At 41.0% G+C, this 17,685-nt stretch overlaps 1 protein-coding gene across 4 annotated transcripts in view; it reads left to right on the top strand.

The window, feature by feature from the left end:
- iqsec1b (IQ motif and Sec7 domain ArfGEF 1b) overlaps window positions 1-17,685 on the top strand; it is a 532,991-nt gene that overhangs the window by 339,273 nt on the left and 176,033 nt on the right. The gene's annotated exons all lie outside the window — the stretch shown is intronic.

The following is a 17,685-nucleotide window of genomic DNA, read 5'->3' as shown; positions in this document are numbered from 1 at the left end:
AAATTACTGACCTGGCTGGGAAATTAGTTGATTGGCAGGAGACAAAATAGAGATGAGAATAGATTCTCAAATTGGTAGTGGTGATCCATAAGGATCTCTCAGGGCCTCAATTGTTCTCATAATTTATTACTGACTTGGGTAATGGCATATAAAGTCATGTATCCAAATTGGCTGATGAGACAATGTTAGTCAGCATTGTAGACTGGGTGGATAATAACGTAAAATTACAAAGGCATATTGATAGACTAAATGAATGGGCTAAACTCTGGCAGATGGAGTTCAGCATAAGTAAGTGTGAGGTTATCCATTTTGGATTGATAAAGAATATGAAGTTAAATACAATGGCTGTTCATGAACAATTGCAGAAAATCAAGTAAACTGATGGAATTTATATCGAGAGGACTGGAGTACAAGGATGCAGAAGTTATGATGTGGTTATACAAAACCCTGGCTAGACCCACCTGAAGTATGAGAGCAGATCTGGGCAGTACACCTGAGGAAGGATTTATTGGCCTTGACAGGGGTGTAGTATAGGCTTACAAGAATTACACTGGCACTTCAAGGTCCCTCAAGGAGAAGGTAGCATTACCAAGCAGAAGAGTAGGCAGAGAGCAGATGAACGCAAAGGAACTGGTGGTCTGAAGCGCATATACTTTAATGCAAGGACTGTAGTGGGGAAAGCAGACAAGCTTTGGGCTTGGATTGGTGCCTGGGAGTATTATTGCAATCACAGAGACTTGGCTGAAGGGAGGGCATGATTGGCAACTAAATGTTCCAAGATATAGATGCTTCAGACAGGACAGGGAGGGAAGTAAAAGCGGGTGAGGAGTTGCATTGCTGGTCAGGGATGATATTAGTGCTGTGCTAAAGGAGAACACTATGGAGGTCTTGAGCAGTGAGGCATTATGGGTAGAGCTGAGAAATGAGCAGGGTACAGTTACGTTGTTGGGGCTGTGCTGAAGGCCTCCCAGCGGTGAGCATGAGGTAGAAGCACAAATAGGAAAACAGATTATGGAAAGATGCAGGGCAACAGGATGGTGGTGATGGGAGATTTTAATTTTCCCAACATTGGCTGGGATACACTTAGTGTCTGAGGTCTGGATGGGGCAGAATTTGTAAGGAACATCCAGGAAAGTTTTCTCGAACAGTATGTCAATAGTCCAACTAGGTAAGGGGCCATATTGAACCTTGTGTTGGGGAATGAGCCAGGGCAAGTGGTAGAAGTTGCAGTGGGGGATTCCTTTGGGAATAGTGACCACAATTCTGTAAGTTTTAGAATATTCATAGACAAAGATGAGAGTGGTCCTATGGGAAAAGTACTAAACTGTGCCAAGGCCAATTATATCAAAATTCAGTAGGAGCTGGGAAATGTGGATTGGAGGCAGCTATTTGAAGGGTAGTCCACATTTGATATGTGGGAGGCTTTCAAAGGTAGGTCGAAGATAGTGCAGGATAGGCATGTCCCTTTGAAAACAAGGGATAGGAAAGGCAAGAACTGTGAACTGTGGATGACAGGAAAAATCGTACGATGAGCCAAGAGGAAAAGGAAAGCGTACATAAGGTCCAGGCAGCTAAGAATAGAACAGGCCTTGGGGGAATATCGGGAAAGTAGGACCAATCTTAAATGAGGAATCAAGCAGGCTAAAAGGGGTCATGAAATAGCTTTAGCGTGCAGAATTAAGGAGAAATCCCAAGAACCTGAGAAAATGGGTGAGAATCTCAATGATTACTTTGCATCAGTGTTCACTGAGGAGAGGGATATGATGAATGTTGAGATTAGAGTTGGACATTTGTTTACTCTGGATGACATTGACATAAGGAGGGAAGAAGTGTTGGGTAGGCTAGAGGTTATTAAGGTGGACAAAACCCCAGGACCAGATAGGATCTATCCCAGGTCGCTGAGGGAGGCACGAGAGGAAATAACTGGGGCCCTGACAGATATCTTTGTTACATCCTTAACCACCAGTGAAGTGCTGGAGGACTGAAGAGTTGCTAGTGTTGTCCCCCTGTACAAGGGTTGTAGGGATATTCCAGGTAACTACAGACCAGTGAGCCTGACGTCAGTGGTGGGAGAGTTGCTAGAGAAGGTACTGAGGGATAGAATCTATTTATACGTGGAAAAGAATGGGCTTATCAGTGATAGGCAACATGCTTTTGTGCGGGGGAGATCATGCCTTACCAACTTAATAAAGTTCTTTGAGGAAATGACTAAGTTGATAGATGAAGGAAGGGCTGTAGATGTCATACACATGAACTTTAGTAAAGTGCTTGATAAGGTTCCCCATGGTAAACTAATGGAGAAAGTGAAGTCACATGGTGTGCAGGGTGTTCTAGCTAGGTGGATAAAGAACTGGTTGAGCAACAAGAGACAGTAGTGGTTGAAGGGATTTCTTGAAATGGAGAAAGGTGACCAGTAGTGTTCCAGAGGGATCAGTGCTAGGGTCACTGTTGTTTGTGACATACATAAAAAATGATCTGGAAGAGGGCATTGGTGGTCAGATCAGTAAGTTTGCAGATAATGGGCGGCACGGTGGCACCGTGGTTAGCACTGCTGCCTCACAGTGCCAGAGACCCGGGTTCAATTCTCACCTCCAGGTAACTGCCTGTGTGGAGTTTGCACATTGTTCCCATGGCTGTATGGGTTTCCTCTGGGTGCCCCGGTTTCCTCCCACAGTCCAAAAATGTGCAGGTTAGATGAATTGGCCATGTAGTGTTAGGTGAAGGGGGAAATGTAGGGGAAATGAGTCTGGGTGGGTTGCTTTTCAGAGTGTCGGTGTGGACTTGTTGGACCGAAGGCCCTGTTGCCACACTGTAAGTAATCTAATCTAATCTCATAACACTAAGATTGGTGGAGTAGCAGAAAGCATAAGGGACTGTCAAAGAAGACAGGAGAATATAGATGGACTGGAGAGTTGGGTGGAGAAGTGGCAGATGGAGTTCAATCTGGGCAAATGTGAGGAAATGCATTTTGGAAGGTCTAATTATGGAGTGAACTATACCGTAAACGGAAGAGCCTTGGGAAAGTTGATGAGCAGAGAGATCTGGGAGTTCAGGTCCATTGTACCCTGAAGCTGGCTGCAAAGATGGATAGAGTAGTCAAGAAGGCATATGGTATGCTTGCCTTCATCGGACAGGGTATTGAGTATAAGAGCTGGCAGGTCATGTTAAAATTGTACAAGACTTTTTTGATTCAGCTGCATTTAGAATACTGTGTACAGTTCTGGTTGCCATATTACCAAAAGGGTGTGGACGCTTTGGAGAGGTTGGAGAGGCTGCAGAGGAGGTTTATGAGGATGTTGCCTGGTATGGAAGGTGCTAGCTTTAAAAAGAGAGTGAGTTGGTTAGGATTGTTTTCATTAGAAAAAAGGAGATTTGAGGGGGAACCTGGCTGAGGTCTCCAAAATCATGAAGGGTGTAGACAGGGTGGATAGAGATGAGCTTTATCCCAAGGTGAGGGAATTCAGTAACGAGAGGTCATGTGGTCAAGGTGAAGGGAGAAAAGTTTAAGGGGGATACACATGGAAAGTACTTTACACAGAGGGTGGTAGGTGTCTGTAACGAGTTGCCAGCAGAGGTAGTAGAAGCAGGCATGATAGATTCATTTAAGGTGCATCTGAATAGATGCATGAGCAGGTGGGGAGCAGAGGGATACAGAACCTTAGGAATTAGGTGATAGGTTTAGACAGTGGATTTGGATCAGCACAGGCCTGGAGGGCTGAAGGGCCTGTTCCTGGGCTGTAAATTTTCTTTGTTCTTTGGTTATGTTACGGGGAGACATTATGCAAATTAAGCATGTTTTGTCCAAAACTGGAAAAGATAGGGTAGACAAATGTGGTTGAGGATTTTAGAATTAGGAGGCATGGTCTGAGAATTCGGACCAGACCATTTTCAGGAGAGATGTTAGGAATCACTTCTGCACACAAAAGAATAGATATTAGTAACTCTCTTTCACAAACGATTATGAATGCTGGATCAGTTAATTTTAAACCTGACAGATCAATTTTTGTTTGGCAAGGGTAGGAACGGAAAAGGGCCGAAGGCAGGTATGTGGAGTTCTGCTATAGGTCAACCATGATCTCATTGAATAGTGCAACAAAGTCAGGGTCAAATGACCTATTCCTATTCCTGTGTTGCTAAGATAACTTTAAAGGTTTAGTGTGTCTTCCTGGCAAATATCATATCAAAGTAAATGGCATTGATAATGATCTTAGACTGTCCACTGAGAAATGTTCTAGCTGTCCTCAAAGCCAGCCTGAAAGACAAAGTAAAGTAAAAAAGAAGGAAGCAATTCTTTTAAAAAGACATTTCTGACAGAGTGGGTTAGCAGCATGACAGTAATGAACAACTTAGAACACTAAGAGTATGTATCAATCAAAATATAGCACTGAAAAGATCTTGTTATCCCATGTGCGTCATCAAAGGAGTTTTTTCATAACTTGCAAATGGAAAAATCTTCAGCACCTTGGATGCGAATAAGCAAGTAAAGCTGCACAAAAGCAATATTTTCTGACTATATTTGGATACTGGGAGGTCCAGATGATTGCGTGCTGCTTGGCACTTCCACGGTCCATTTCAATGCAGGTATCATGAGATAATTGGTGATCTTCCTAGAGTGAAAACTATGGTGGATGATCTGATAGTTTATGGATATGTGGGCACGATGTATTCAGCAATGGCTTTTTCCTACCAAAATCCAGCTGAATCTGAAGTTGAGCAAGAATAAAGATTCCAGAAGTGAAATGCACAGATCACGTAATGACAACCAAAGATCTTTGCCTGGATCCCAAAAAAGAGTGAGCTGTAGGAACAATGTGACAACCAATGAAAAAAAAGCGGTGCAGCAATTTGTTGGATTTCACAAATGTGTGGCAAAATTTATACCCAATTTGTCACTGGAGTGTGACCAAATATGCCACTTCAGTGCCGTAATTGGTCACACAAATATTGAGGAAAAGAAGCAGCAGCTTTTACTAAAATCAAGCAACTTCTGATGACAGTGTTAGTGTTGAAGTGTTGTGATGGAGATAAAGTCTATGTGAGAGATGGGACTTGGGTGACTCTAACGGAGCAAGGACAACTTAACATCCAGGGCATAAACATAATTGAGTGATAGTGCACTAACATCAAGAAAGAATGCCTGTCCCTTGTCTTTGCTTTCAAGATTTTCATCAATACCTATTTGGAAAAGACCAAGTGACACTTAAGTCTGACCACAAGCCACTTGAAGCCATTATTATCAAAATGACCCTATCTGCTCCAAAGCATCTGCAAAGAATGCTATGCTGGATAGAGTTTAAAATCACACAATGCCAGGATATAGTCATAAGACACAGAATTTGTCGCAAAAGATCACCGTGTCATGCAACTGAAATTATATATTGAACAAACCTAGGGTGAACTAGATAGGAGACACCATTTTAAAGTTAAAGGTCACCCATTCAGGATAGAGATGAGAACATTTAAGGTTGTGGGAGGTGGGAACATGAGTTTTTGGGATGGGGGGCAGGGGGTGACGAGGGCAGGCAGCCAAATAGCTACCAAAGGGAAAGGTATAAAAGACACCAAAGAGGCAACTTTTTCACACAGTGGGTGGTACGTGTATGGAATGAGCTGCCGGAGAAAGTGGTGGAGGCTAGTACGATTGCAACATTTAAAAGGCAACTGGATGGGTATATGAATAGGAAGGGTTGGGAGTGATATGAGCCAGGTGCTGGCAGGTGGGATTAGATTGGGTTGGGATATCCGGTCGGCATGGATGAGGTGGACCAAAGGGTCTGTTTCCCTGCTGTACATCTCTATGATTCTATGTTGTTAAGTTTTTAATCTTTTAGAATGGGTTTGCAGGTTTTGAGAGGAGGCATGATAAAGCAAGTTCATGTAAGCCACCAAGGCATAAAGTCAAGCCTGAGGAAGACAAAAGAAGTGCTCTACTGGCCAAACGTGAACAAGGAAATAAAGGAGCCCAATTCAGTGCAGTGTTTGTAGGCAGTAGCAAGCTAAGCAAGCTCGAGCGCTGCTAATAGCACATGGCATTCTAGATAGACTGGGTGAAGCTGGGGATAGAAATTAAATCTTGCGGGAATCTATTATCTTCTTTAGTAAACTACATTTCTGACGATTGGGAGGTAGTCCAGCTGACGTCAGCTACTGCTGAAACTGTTGCTTGAAAGGACACTTCAGCCAGACATTGTAACAAGGAATAGAGAGCCCTCACTCCGAATGATGTGGGCTCATCACTTCTTAAAAAAAAAACTGGTAAATTTCACACCATACATCATCCCTACATTGTCGCTCGTCAAATGGAAAAACTGAGGCAATAGTGAAAATTGCAAACAAATTATAAAGAAATTGAGCAAATCCAGCATAAATATATACATGGCAATCCTTGGGTGGAGAAACGCACCTGCCAAAACCATGGAAAGAAGTCCAGTTCAAAGATGATAGCAAAAAGGCTATAGAAGCCTGAAACAATAATACACTTGTGACAGCGTCAAGATTAACAGCAGAAAGCCAAATTTCATTTTGACAATAATGCCAAATGTTGGCTGCCAAATGCTCAAATCTGGCAATCCTGGATCCAAACCTTCAATGTTCTCATGAGTCAGCCCAAATGGCATCCTGAGATTTCATAAAGCAGTTGTTACCTTGTTTGTAAATTATGATGTAGTCACAACTGTGTCACCATAGTCTTACCATATCATAGGGGCTGCTCTCTTATTAGAGAAAACTGACTGGCGGTGATTTAATCTGAGGGTCACTAAACCTCAGGTGAGAGAAGAGGTTGAGAAGGTGATTTCTTCGTGGTAACCTCAGACCGGTGATGAGAATTGAACCCATGATGTTGGCATAACACTGCTCTGTAAGCCAACAATCCAGTCAACTAAACTAAACAGATTCCGATCAAGCTGCACCTTCACTATAAGTAGCCTATTGGGAAGATGCCAAACAATAAAACCTACATTTCAGATTTCGTTAAAGAAATGGCCCTAGCAAAAGTAGGGTGATCATATTTCAAGATTCAATAGGCTCTTGGTCATATGGATTGAGGATAGCTAATATAACTCCACTATTTTTAAAAAAAGGACGAAGATAGAAATCAGAGATTTATAGACCATTTAGCCTGAGATTGGTAGTGGGTAAAATGCGAGTGTCCGTTACAAAAGATTTAATAATAGAGCACTTGGAAACAGTGACAGGGTTGGGTACAATCAGCACAGATTTAGGAAAGGGTACCCATGCTTGACAAGTCTACTGGAGTTTTTCAAGGATGTAACTGAGTTGATCGGAGAGCAGTGGACGTGCTTTACTTTGACTTTCAGATATTCAGTACGGTCCAAATTAAAAGATTAGCACAAAATTAAACTGCATGGGATTGGCAGTCGTCATCTGACAAGAATAGATAAATTGGAGTCACACAGGAAACTAGAAGCAGGAATAAACTTTTTTTACAGAGTTGTAACCAGTGACTAGTGGGATATCACAGATATCAGTGCTTGGACCATAGCTATTCCCAATATATATTCATGATTTTAGATGAGGGATCTAAATGTAATATCTCCAGGTTCGCAGACAGTACAATGCTGGGTGGGAGGATGGGCTGTGAAGAGAATACAGAAATATTTCAGTGTGATTTGGGCAAGTTGAACAAGTGGGCAGATGAAGTACTATGAAGATAAATGTGAGGTTATTCACTTTGGTAGGAAAAACAATGTTAGTTTATCTGAATAGCAAAAGATTGGGAAAAGAGAAGGTGCAATGAGACCTGGGAGTCCTTGTACTCCAGTTGCTGCAAGTCAGCATGTAAATTCAATGCCCAGAGAAGGTAGCAAATGGTATATTGGCCTTCACAGTGACAGGATTTGAGTACCAGAGCAGGGATTGCTTGATGAGAATATACCAAAAGTATTGTATGCAGTTTTGTCGTCTTATGTGAAGTTGGATGTTCTGGCTGTGGAGGGAGGCAGTGTAGGTTAATCAGACTGACTTACAGAAACCTATAAAATTCTAACAATACTAGAAAGAGTAGATGCAATAAGGACGTTCCCAGTGACTGAGGAGCGAGAACCAAGTGTCACACTCTAAGGAAGCCAGATAGGCTATTTAAAACTAAGATGAGGAGAAAGCTCTTCATCCAGGAGAGTGGTGAATCTGTGGAATTCTTTTTGGCTGAGGCCAAAACATTAAATGTTTTGAAGGAGTTATAGTTCTTGGACTAAAGGGATCATAAAGTATGGGGCGAAAGCAGGAACAGGGTACTGAATAGGATGATCAGCCATGATCATGTTAAATGGCAGAGCAGGCTCAAATGGCCCACTCCTTGTATCTATTTGGACTCTTCATTGCACAGACTACTAATCAACCAATAATTCTAGAAGTCCATGACATCCCAAAATGGATATGGAACAGTGACTGTCACAGCACCATCAAGTGATATGAATGACAGTTCTTGAGAACAAATATCATCCAGATGCGCAGCTGATTACAATGTGCATGCGAATGCTAATGCATGAGAATAGATCTGTGCACAGTGGGTAAACCGTGTGACTGAGTAAATGAAAATGCACTTCTTTGTTATGGATTTACAAAATCCATACAATATAGAATTAATATGTCTCCTGACTTGCTGTAATCATGTGACCTGTCTCATGAAGCCCCCTCACAGGCTGGTTCAATGCAAGCATAAGTGTTTAAAAGGCAAATTGCAGGGAATGAGTTACACCATTTAAAAATGTAATTCACAAAAATAAATTTTCCATAAATAATATGAACTGTTTTCATGCAGAAATTGTATACAATATTGCCATAAGCTTTATGTTGAGAAATCTACAGGGAAATTATGGGCTGCTGTCATTTTAAAATTCTAAATGGAAAGACATTCTGTTTATCCAATTGAATGTTTTTTGTGGTGGATAAAATTAAAACCACTCTCAATACCTCCCTGAAATAGGCTGCTGGAAATAGATAATATAAATGGTTACTCATAGCCCAATACCACATCACTTTTTAAAAATTTCTATGGAGACGTAATTAGTCACATTGGGTCCAAGTCTAAAGTTCTGGTTTCAGGATTTAAAAGAGTCGTTTCGGACTCAAAACACTTAATTCTGTTTCTTGGTTCTCAAATACTGCTGCACGTGCTGAGTCACTTCAGCATTTCCTGTTAGTTTCTGAAGTCTTGGTCATTATTGGTCAGCAAACCAATACTGACTGCACATTGCATTTTATTGATTCCTCCATCATTGAACCACATTTTTGTTTTTAAATAAATTGATTACTAACAGCACAAATTATTGAAAATAATTGTAGATAACGACATTATACATCTGCTATAACTTGCACAATTTCAAGATTTATATTCAAAAAAATGAGCAGCTGACATTTTTGACTTTATTGCCCAGTTGAGGTTTCATGAAAGACTCTGCCTTCTCCACCTCTCCTGTTGCCTGAGGTGTGATGACCCTCGGGTTAAACCACAGCCAGTCATTTGTCTCTCTAATGAGAGGACAGCCCTATTGTTTGGTAGGACTACAACAACTTCGCCTTCACCTTTTGGCTGAGCTGTGTTTAATTATTAAAGTGACTGGATATAGCAATTTGTCACTGTTACCAGGAATTCACTTTGTTGAATTCATTTTATGTTGTGTGCATTTGTGAAAATGAATATTGATAATTTTTATTTCCAAGTGAGTCAGAAATCTGAATATAGGTTTAGTATTAATTAGAGACTATTTAGAACAAATAACTGTTATGAATTGTATGTTTACTCTGCCTAAACTACAAACTTAATGTCTACTGACCATTCTTCTCCTGGGCACGATACTTTTAATTGAGATAACCTACCTGTAGCTGTGTCACTTTTGAGAGCGGGTATTTCTGAAATAGCAAAGTATGGTTGCGCTGTCATTTTGATCCTGGATAAACCATTTTTCAGAATTATTCTGATAATTTATCATGCTGTAATGCAGTAAATTAAATCTTAGTTTTGGTGTTATATCCACCCCCCCACCCCATGCATGTTTAATGTTGTAACTGAAAGTCTTAGTCCAAGTTGCAAATTTACCATAGTGAGGGTTTGTATGTTGTCATTTGATATCACCTAAAGGAAAGCCTGAGGAAACGGGAAGCTCAGCTGTTGGAGACAAAAACAGCATAATATCGCCAATTACCCACCTGCTTAAAATGCTGTCAAAATATGGCTGGGGAAGGGTGTGAGGTTTTCAGTGAAATGCCTATGTTCTGCATTAGGATAATAGCCTGGTTTAAACTAATGGCTTTAAAGGTGGAAAGATTATCAAATTTTGAACAGTGGGGCTATGGATTACGTCGATAGTAGATTTAAATTTAGTTAGCTCTTTAAATGAAACAATGAAATCATTGCTGAAAGAAACACCAGATGTTTTTTATTTAGAACTGAGAACAAACAGCTCAGAGGACTTGATTATCATATTTCCTATGCCAACTGGAAGCAAGTAACATAGACATTGGCACATAAGCCGACCTTTAAAACCTTGAAAAATCACTCCATAGACAGATTGACTCAGACCGATGGCTCATTTTTGACAGGTATAATCAGTTTAAAAATGTGGGGAAAAAAGTCAGTAGTTTATGTTAAACACATGTGACAAAGTTTATTGAATAAATGAGGTACAGAAGGATGCTTTTAACCATAATCAAAGGAATTTAAAACCTGTCAAGTTCATTGTCATCTGCATCTGACAGCAGATGAATAATGGACATGTCTTAAACTTCTACCTATCTTTGCAACACAATATTGTCAGCTCCATCACTTGTGTTGCAATACATCGGCTAGAGCAGACCTTCAGATGACCACTTCTGGCACCAAGTTGCATGAGTGGGCAATACCAACCACTGCTCATGTAGTTGGGTGGATTGCTGCCTTCTCCTTTTCTGACTTGGTCTGAAGGGGTAGAGGAGAACCATTAGGAGAAAGTGAGGACCGCAGATGTTGGAGATCAGAGTCGAAACGTGTGGCACTAGAAAAGCACAGCAGGTCAGGCAGTGACCAAAGAGCAAGAGAATTGACATTTGAGCCATAAGCCCTTCATCAGGAGTTTAGGGGGGAATGGAATTAGTGGGAAGACGATTGGTAGATGTGGGGGGGGGGGGGTGGGGGGCGGTGTGATGGTGATAGGTTGGAGGGAAGGGTGCAGCGGCTGGGTGGGAAGGAAGATGGACAGGTAGGACAGTTCAAGAGGATGGTGATGAGTTGGAGAGTTGAATCTGGAATGAGGTGAGGGGAAGGGAGGAAACTGGTGAAGTCGACATTGATGCCATGTGATTGGAGGGTCCCAAGGTCAAAGTTGAGGTGTTCTTCCTCCAGGTGTCAGGTGGCTTGGATTTGGCGGTGGAGGAGGACCAGGATTTGCATGTCTTTAGTGGAGTGGACGGGAGAGTGGAAGTGGTTGGCCACTGTCTTTTTAGCAGCTTGACTAAGCATTTCTTGGTCAGTATTCTGGTGAAATGTATTTGAGTTGAGTAAGCTAACTGTTCCCAGGTTAGTTTTCCTTTTGCTAGGTTCGTTGGCTTACTGGTCTGATTTAGTGTCCCCTTCATTCTATATCCTGATTATTCATGTTTGTTGCAAGGAAGCTTTTGCAATCTACAGTTAAAGATAGAATGCTCAAGAGATTTGAACTGACTAGAGAGAGCCCTCGTGGATTTGTTGTGGCTAAATCACATTGAAAAACCTAATTGAGGAATTTGAAGAAGTATATGAGTGATGTATACAGTTCTCAACTTTAGAAGAGATCTACAGGCCTTGGAAGGAATGCAGGACAGAATCGCCAACACGCTACCAAGGTTTAAAGAAATAGGAGACATTTCATGCACTCTGCTCTATTCCCTTGGAAGGTGGAGGGGTGATTTGATTAGTTTTTGGAGATTTTTCATTGAATTGATCAAGTAGGTGGAGAGAAATGCCTTTTCTGCTGATGGCAGAACAAAACCAAAAAATCAAAGCCAGATTATCCATGATACAGGATGCAGAAAACCAGGTGCATTAGCAATGTAACATGAAAATATTTACTAAATGCTAGCTGTATCAATTTTAAATCTGAAATTGATGGATTTTTGTTAATCGAGTGGATGTGGAGCCAGAGCAGTTGGGTGTAGCATAAGTTTCAGGTCAGCTGTGATTCATTGAATGATGGTACAGTTTTGAGAGGCTACTTTATTTCTCATGATTTGGAGGTGCCAGTGTTGGACTGGGGTGTACAAAGTTCAAAATCACACAACACCAAGTTATAGTCAACAGGTTTATATCGATGCACTAGATTTTGGAATGCAGATCCTTCATCAGGTGGTTGTAGAGTGTAAGATTGTAAGACACAGAACTTATAGCAAAGGTTTACAGTGTGATGCAAATGAGATGATGTATTGAAAAAGACCTGGATTGTTTAAGTATCTCATCTTTTAGAATGACCATGTTGGTTTAAGTTCTTTCATCTATAAATCCCTGAACTTTTTTCAAGTTGCATTCTCAAGCAAACTTTAACAATAGGTATGATGTGAACTCTCACAATGTATTGAAGGTGGAAGGTTAAAGTCTGTCTGTTTGTGCCCCAATGTTCAGACTGATTCTATTTCTAAAAAAGGATGTACAGAGTCTTACATGGATTCATGCAGTTTTTGAGCAAAATAAAATGTAATTCTGCAAGTACAAATTCACTCCACAAACTTATGTGTATGTGCGCGTGTGCGTATGTGTGTGTGTGTGTGTAAAGAGGTGTAAAGAATGTAAATGGACACCGCACAACAGTCAGCAGCCAGGAGTGTTCCCTCCCAATCACGGAATACTTCAGCAGTCCAGGACATTCGACCTTGGACCTTTGGGTGACAATCCTCCAAGATTAACTTCGGGACAGACAACACCAAAGTGGCCGAGCAGAGGCTGATAGCCAAGTTTGGTCCCCGTGGGGATGGCCTCAACTGGGAACTTGGGTTCATGTCACACTTCAGGTGACCCCACTACATTACACACACACATGCACAGACCCTCTTTCATATACTCCCCCCACAGATATATAACCTTTTACACTCACACCCACCCTCTCTCAGGCATTCACACATCCCTCCCAACACACACAGCCACATGCACACATACACAAATTTGTGGGGTGAATTTGTACTTGCAAAATTACATTTTAATTTGAACATTGGGGCACAGACAGATAGACTTTAACCTTACACTTTCAGTGTCTGAGCTGACATGGCACCTATTGTTAAAGTTCGCTTGAGAAAGTAACTTGAAAAAAGTTCAGGGATTTACAAATGAAAACTGAAACCAGCATGATCATTCTAAAAGATGAGAGACTTAACAAACAATCCAGGTCTCTTTCAATACATCATCTCAGTTGCATCACGCTGTAAGCTTTTGCTATAAATCCTGTGTCTTACGATCTTATACTCCATAACCATCTGCTGAAGGAGCAGCGCTCTGAAAGCTTGTGCTTCCAAATAAACCTGTTAGATTATAATTTGGTGTTGTGTGATTTTTAACTTTCGCTATACAGTAAACAGTTGGTGGGCTTCTTCTCTTTCCTTTTTGTTTATTTGCCAATAGATATATCAATTGAACCAACTTATATTTTCAGCTGACAACTTGTTACACTTGAAGCATCATCTCAAACCTTGTGAAAAATTAAGAATTCTAAAGTTTAAAAAACTGTTTTCTTAAACGCATTTGAATGTAATGCTATGTTTTCAACTTACGGTGTTCTGTAAATTGAATGCCTTGAGGTTTAGATCAACAGCAGTCATTTTGACACAAACGCCATATGATCTTGCAATGTTGCCATAGTCAGAAAGCTTAAAATAGAATCACTTTATTTTGAAAAGCATTTTTTGCAGTGTTTCATAAGAATCAAAGTGAAATGGGAGTTTGTACTAAATGATTAATGGCTGCAAATACTGGTGTCAGTGAAATGCAAACTAAAGCAGGCGACACTGGCAGTGGGAATAACTTTACATCTCGACTTAAGTCCTTGAATATATTAAAGGCTTGAGATCAATTTTTGATTAACAAGTAAGGCCGGCACTATGGGGACACAGGGCTTATTTCACAAGGGGAGTCGAGCTGCAATCCGATCATCCATGATCTTATTGAATGGATGAGCAGGCTTGAGGGGCTTATTCTGGATTAGTGGTGCTGGAAGAGCACAGTAGTTCAGGCAGCATCCAAGGAGCAGCGAAATCGACGTTTCGGGCAAAAGCCCAGCATCAGGAATCCCGAAACGTCTATTCTACTGCTCCTCGGATGCTGCCTGACCTGCTGTTCGTTTCCAGCACCACTCTCTCAACTCTGATCTGCAGTCCTCACTACCTCCTGACTGGTATCCTTGTCTTCATTCCCAGAGGCATATTTATTTTGAGTCTGAATACCGAATATTAGTTACAAAGTTTTAAAATTTAACATTTAAAAAAAATGCAAGTGTTGGTTCTACATCATGCTCAAAGAAGCAATACCTATTTGGTAAATTAATATCAATCAGCTCTCTCTCACTCTGTGTCTGTCAGTCTCTCTCGCTCTCTTTTTCCCGTCATGATGTGAATCTTGACTAATTTTTTTCCTCCTTGGGAGAAAGTGAGGATTGCAGATGCTGGGTATCAGAGTTGAAGAGTGTGGTGCTGGAAAAGCACAACTGGTCAGGCAGCATCCGAGGAGCAGGAGAATCGACATTTTGGGCTAACGCTCAAAACATTGACTCTCCTCCTCCTCTGATGCTGCTGGACTGGCTATGCTTTTCCAGCACCACACTCTGACTACTTTTACTCCCTTTTGTTCATCCATATGATGAAAAACTTTGAGCTGACAAGCTTTGAAAAGCTTTGAGCTGACAAATCTGTAGTACAGGGCGACCCCCGTAACTGCGCAATCATTTTCCTTGGTTTCCTGCAGGCCCAACATAAAACCTGGAACCTTTCGGAACCCCCCCCACCAAAACCCTCACCCACCAACGTCCTCCCTCATCCACTTCTACAGTCTTCTGAGGTCCCTGGAATTGATTTTGGAAGACTGAGTGTGCTTGATTTTGGTGACTTAATTCGCAGCAGTGACTTTTTGTTAGTTACAGCAAATTTCTAGAATTCCCTTTTCTAAATACCTGACCTTTCCTTTTAACCTATTTGCCATTTCTTAAAGTTTACTTCTGTTGACTTGGTTTGGCACAACGGTAGAAGACATAGGGTAGTGGTGGTGGGTTGCTTTTCACACTGGAGGCCTGTGACCAGTGGAATGCCACAAGGATCGGTGCTGGGTCCACTTCTTTTCATCATTTATATAAACGATTTTCATTTGAACGTAGGAGGTATAGTTAGTAAGTTTGCAGATGACCGCAAAAGTAGAGGTGTAGTGGACAGCAAAAAAGGTTACCTCAGATTATAATGGGATCTTGATCAGATGGGCCAATAGATTGGCAGATGGAGTTTAATTTGGATAAATGCGAGCTGCTGCATTTTGGAATAGCAAATCAGAGCAGGACTTATACACTTAATGAGAAAGTCTGAGAGAGTGTGGCTGAACAAAGAAACCTTGGTGTGCAGATTCATAGTTCCTTGAAAGTAGAGTTGCAGATAGATAGGATAGTGAAAAAGACATTTGGTATACTTTCCTTTATTGGTCAGAGCATTGAGTGTAGGAGTTGGGAGGTCATGTGGTGGCTGTGCAGGACATTGATTAGGCCACATTTGGACTATTGGTGCAATTCTGGTCTCCTTCCTATCGGAAAGATGTTGTGAAACTTGAAAGGGTTCACAAAAGACTTACAAGGATGTTGCCAGGGTTGGAGGATTTGAGCTATAAGGAGAGGTTGAATAGGCTAAGGCTGTTTTACTTGGAGTGTCAGAGGCTGAGGGGTGACCTTATAGAGGTTTGTAAACTCACGAGGGGCACGGATAGAGTGAATAGACAGGTCTTTTCCATAAGGTGGGGGGAGTCCAGAACTAGAGGGCATAGGGAAAGGAGGAAGAGGATGAAAAATGGGAATTATGACATAGTTGCAGCTGGTTTTCATGGCAATAAGCTAGAAGTTTGTTCTAAGCTGTAGTGGTCTTATGTTAAAAACAGTATCTCCTCTGACGTGAAAGATGAACTTTTCAGTTAAATTCTTTATTTTGCACTTCATTCCATTTACTGCACATTTTATAGTCACCATGGCAGCATAAGAAGACATTTTAAAATAAACTTAAAAATCATAGGAGTAATTGTTGGTTAGTTAACAGAGCTTGTTTATTTTCTTGCAAATGTTTTGTCTCCCTTCTGATTTACATTTTCGGTGCTATGTAGCCCTCGGATGAAATGTTGGTGTGACAACATCGTAATGCTGGGACAGGCTAAACAAAGACAAATTTGGCATTTTCTGGAGGCCTGGTATTCATTCACTGGTTCCATTAACAAATGCGTTGAAGTAGACCCCATCAAAAGACCATGACGATACAAAATTGGAAATAGAACCACTTGCCACAGAGAACCGTATAAATTTGGGGCAGCTCACGACAGCACTTCATCCAGAGGTTACACAGCACTGAAGATGTCACCCAGGAGGGAGACTAAACAATTGCAAGATAATTAACCAGCTCGGTGAACCAACAACAACTTCAACCACAACCCAAGCTACAGATCGTCACTAATATCATAGAAATCTAGCAAAACAGTGGCATTTGTCTGCCTGTTTGTGTTTTCGATTCTGGCCAGTTTTAGAGCCTCTTTGTAATGCTACAATGTTGCAATAATATTATACTCTTAAATGAGCTCTTCAATGTTTGCTGCAGATTACTTGTTAATAACTTTCCCAACACAAAAGGGCAGATCCACTACTGTTTGACATTTTAGCATCTTCTCCGACTGATGTGAAGAAGCACTGAATGTTGTACACCAGTGGTGTTTTGAAAAACATCAAATTTTGACTGTGGTTTCAATGACAAACTTAAAGAATCTTCACTTTGAAGTTATTTTACGTATTGTACTAAAGATTCCTCCAAAACTAAAGCAAAACTTTCAGTAATTCTCTTTGTTACATTCAGGGACTGTTCAACAAGAAAATGTAAATCATGCACGTTCTTTTGTAAACTTAATGTTAGAAATGAATTGTTTGACTAATATTGCCATTCTATTATAGTAACTTATGTCTGCATTTTTCTCCCAAGTACTCCATTATTTTAGAATTAGTGTGAACTGTCACCCATGCTCCACTTCAGATTTTATCCAAATGATCCAGTTGCTATAGTAACGGCCATCAGCCTATCCATAAAGCTTTAGCTTGCAACCTCCTACTGTTGGGAGGTTGCCCACTGAGCACCATGTGGTACAGATGATTAGCTTGCCGGCTCAAAGCTGATTGGCAAAGGGTACTGGGAATTAGATAAGGCATAATTAACACCCTGATTGAGTAAGGTTTGTTTTCATTGTCATTCTGGGTTACTAGGAGAGCCACATTTCTCATAGTCAGTGGCAGACAATGGAGCAGCTGTAGTTCTGCATTCAAGTGTCCGACGAAGGCAGTTGTATTTGTACTGTACTTAATGCATTTGAGCCTCTTATTCTCCTGGCAAAAAAAGTCTGCATTTGAGATTTCTCGTTTTTAAATGGAAGGTGATCATGCATTTATCCAGATCTCAGTACTTGCTGATGCATCTTTAGGAATCCAGGAAACAATGAACACTTGCAAT

This window comes from Chiloscyllium plagiosum, unplaced genomic scaffold (assembly GCF_037043375.1).
Source record: "Chiloscyllium plagiosum isolate Xiang-an unplaced genomic scaffold, Cpla_swu_hap1 HiC_scaffold_14, whole genome shotgun sequence".
NCBI classification, from domain to species: domain Eukaryota; kingdom Metazoa; phylum Chordata; class Chondrichthyes; order Orectolobiformes; family Hemiscylliidae; genus Chiloscyllium; species Chiloscyllium plagiosum.
The sequence above is the reverse complement of the archived record's forward strand: the minus strand, read 5'-3'. Positions and strand labels throughout refer to the sequence as shown.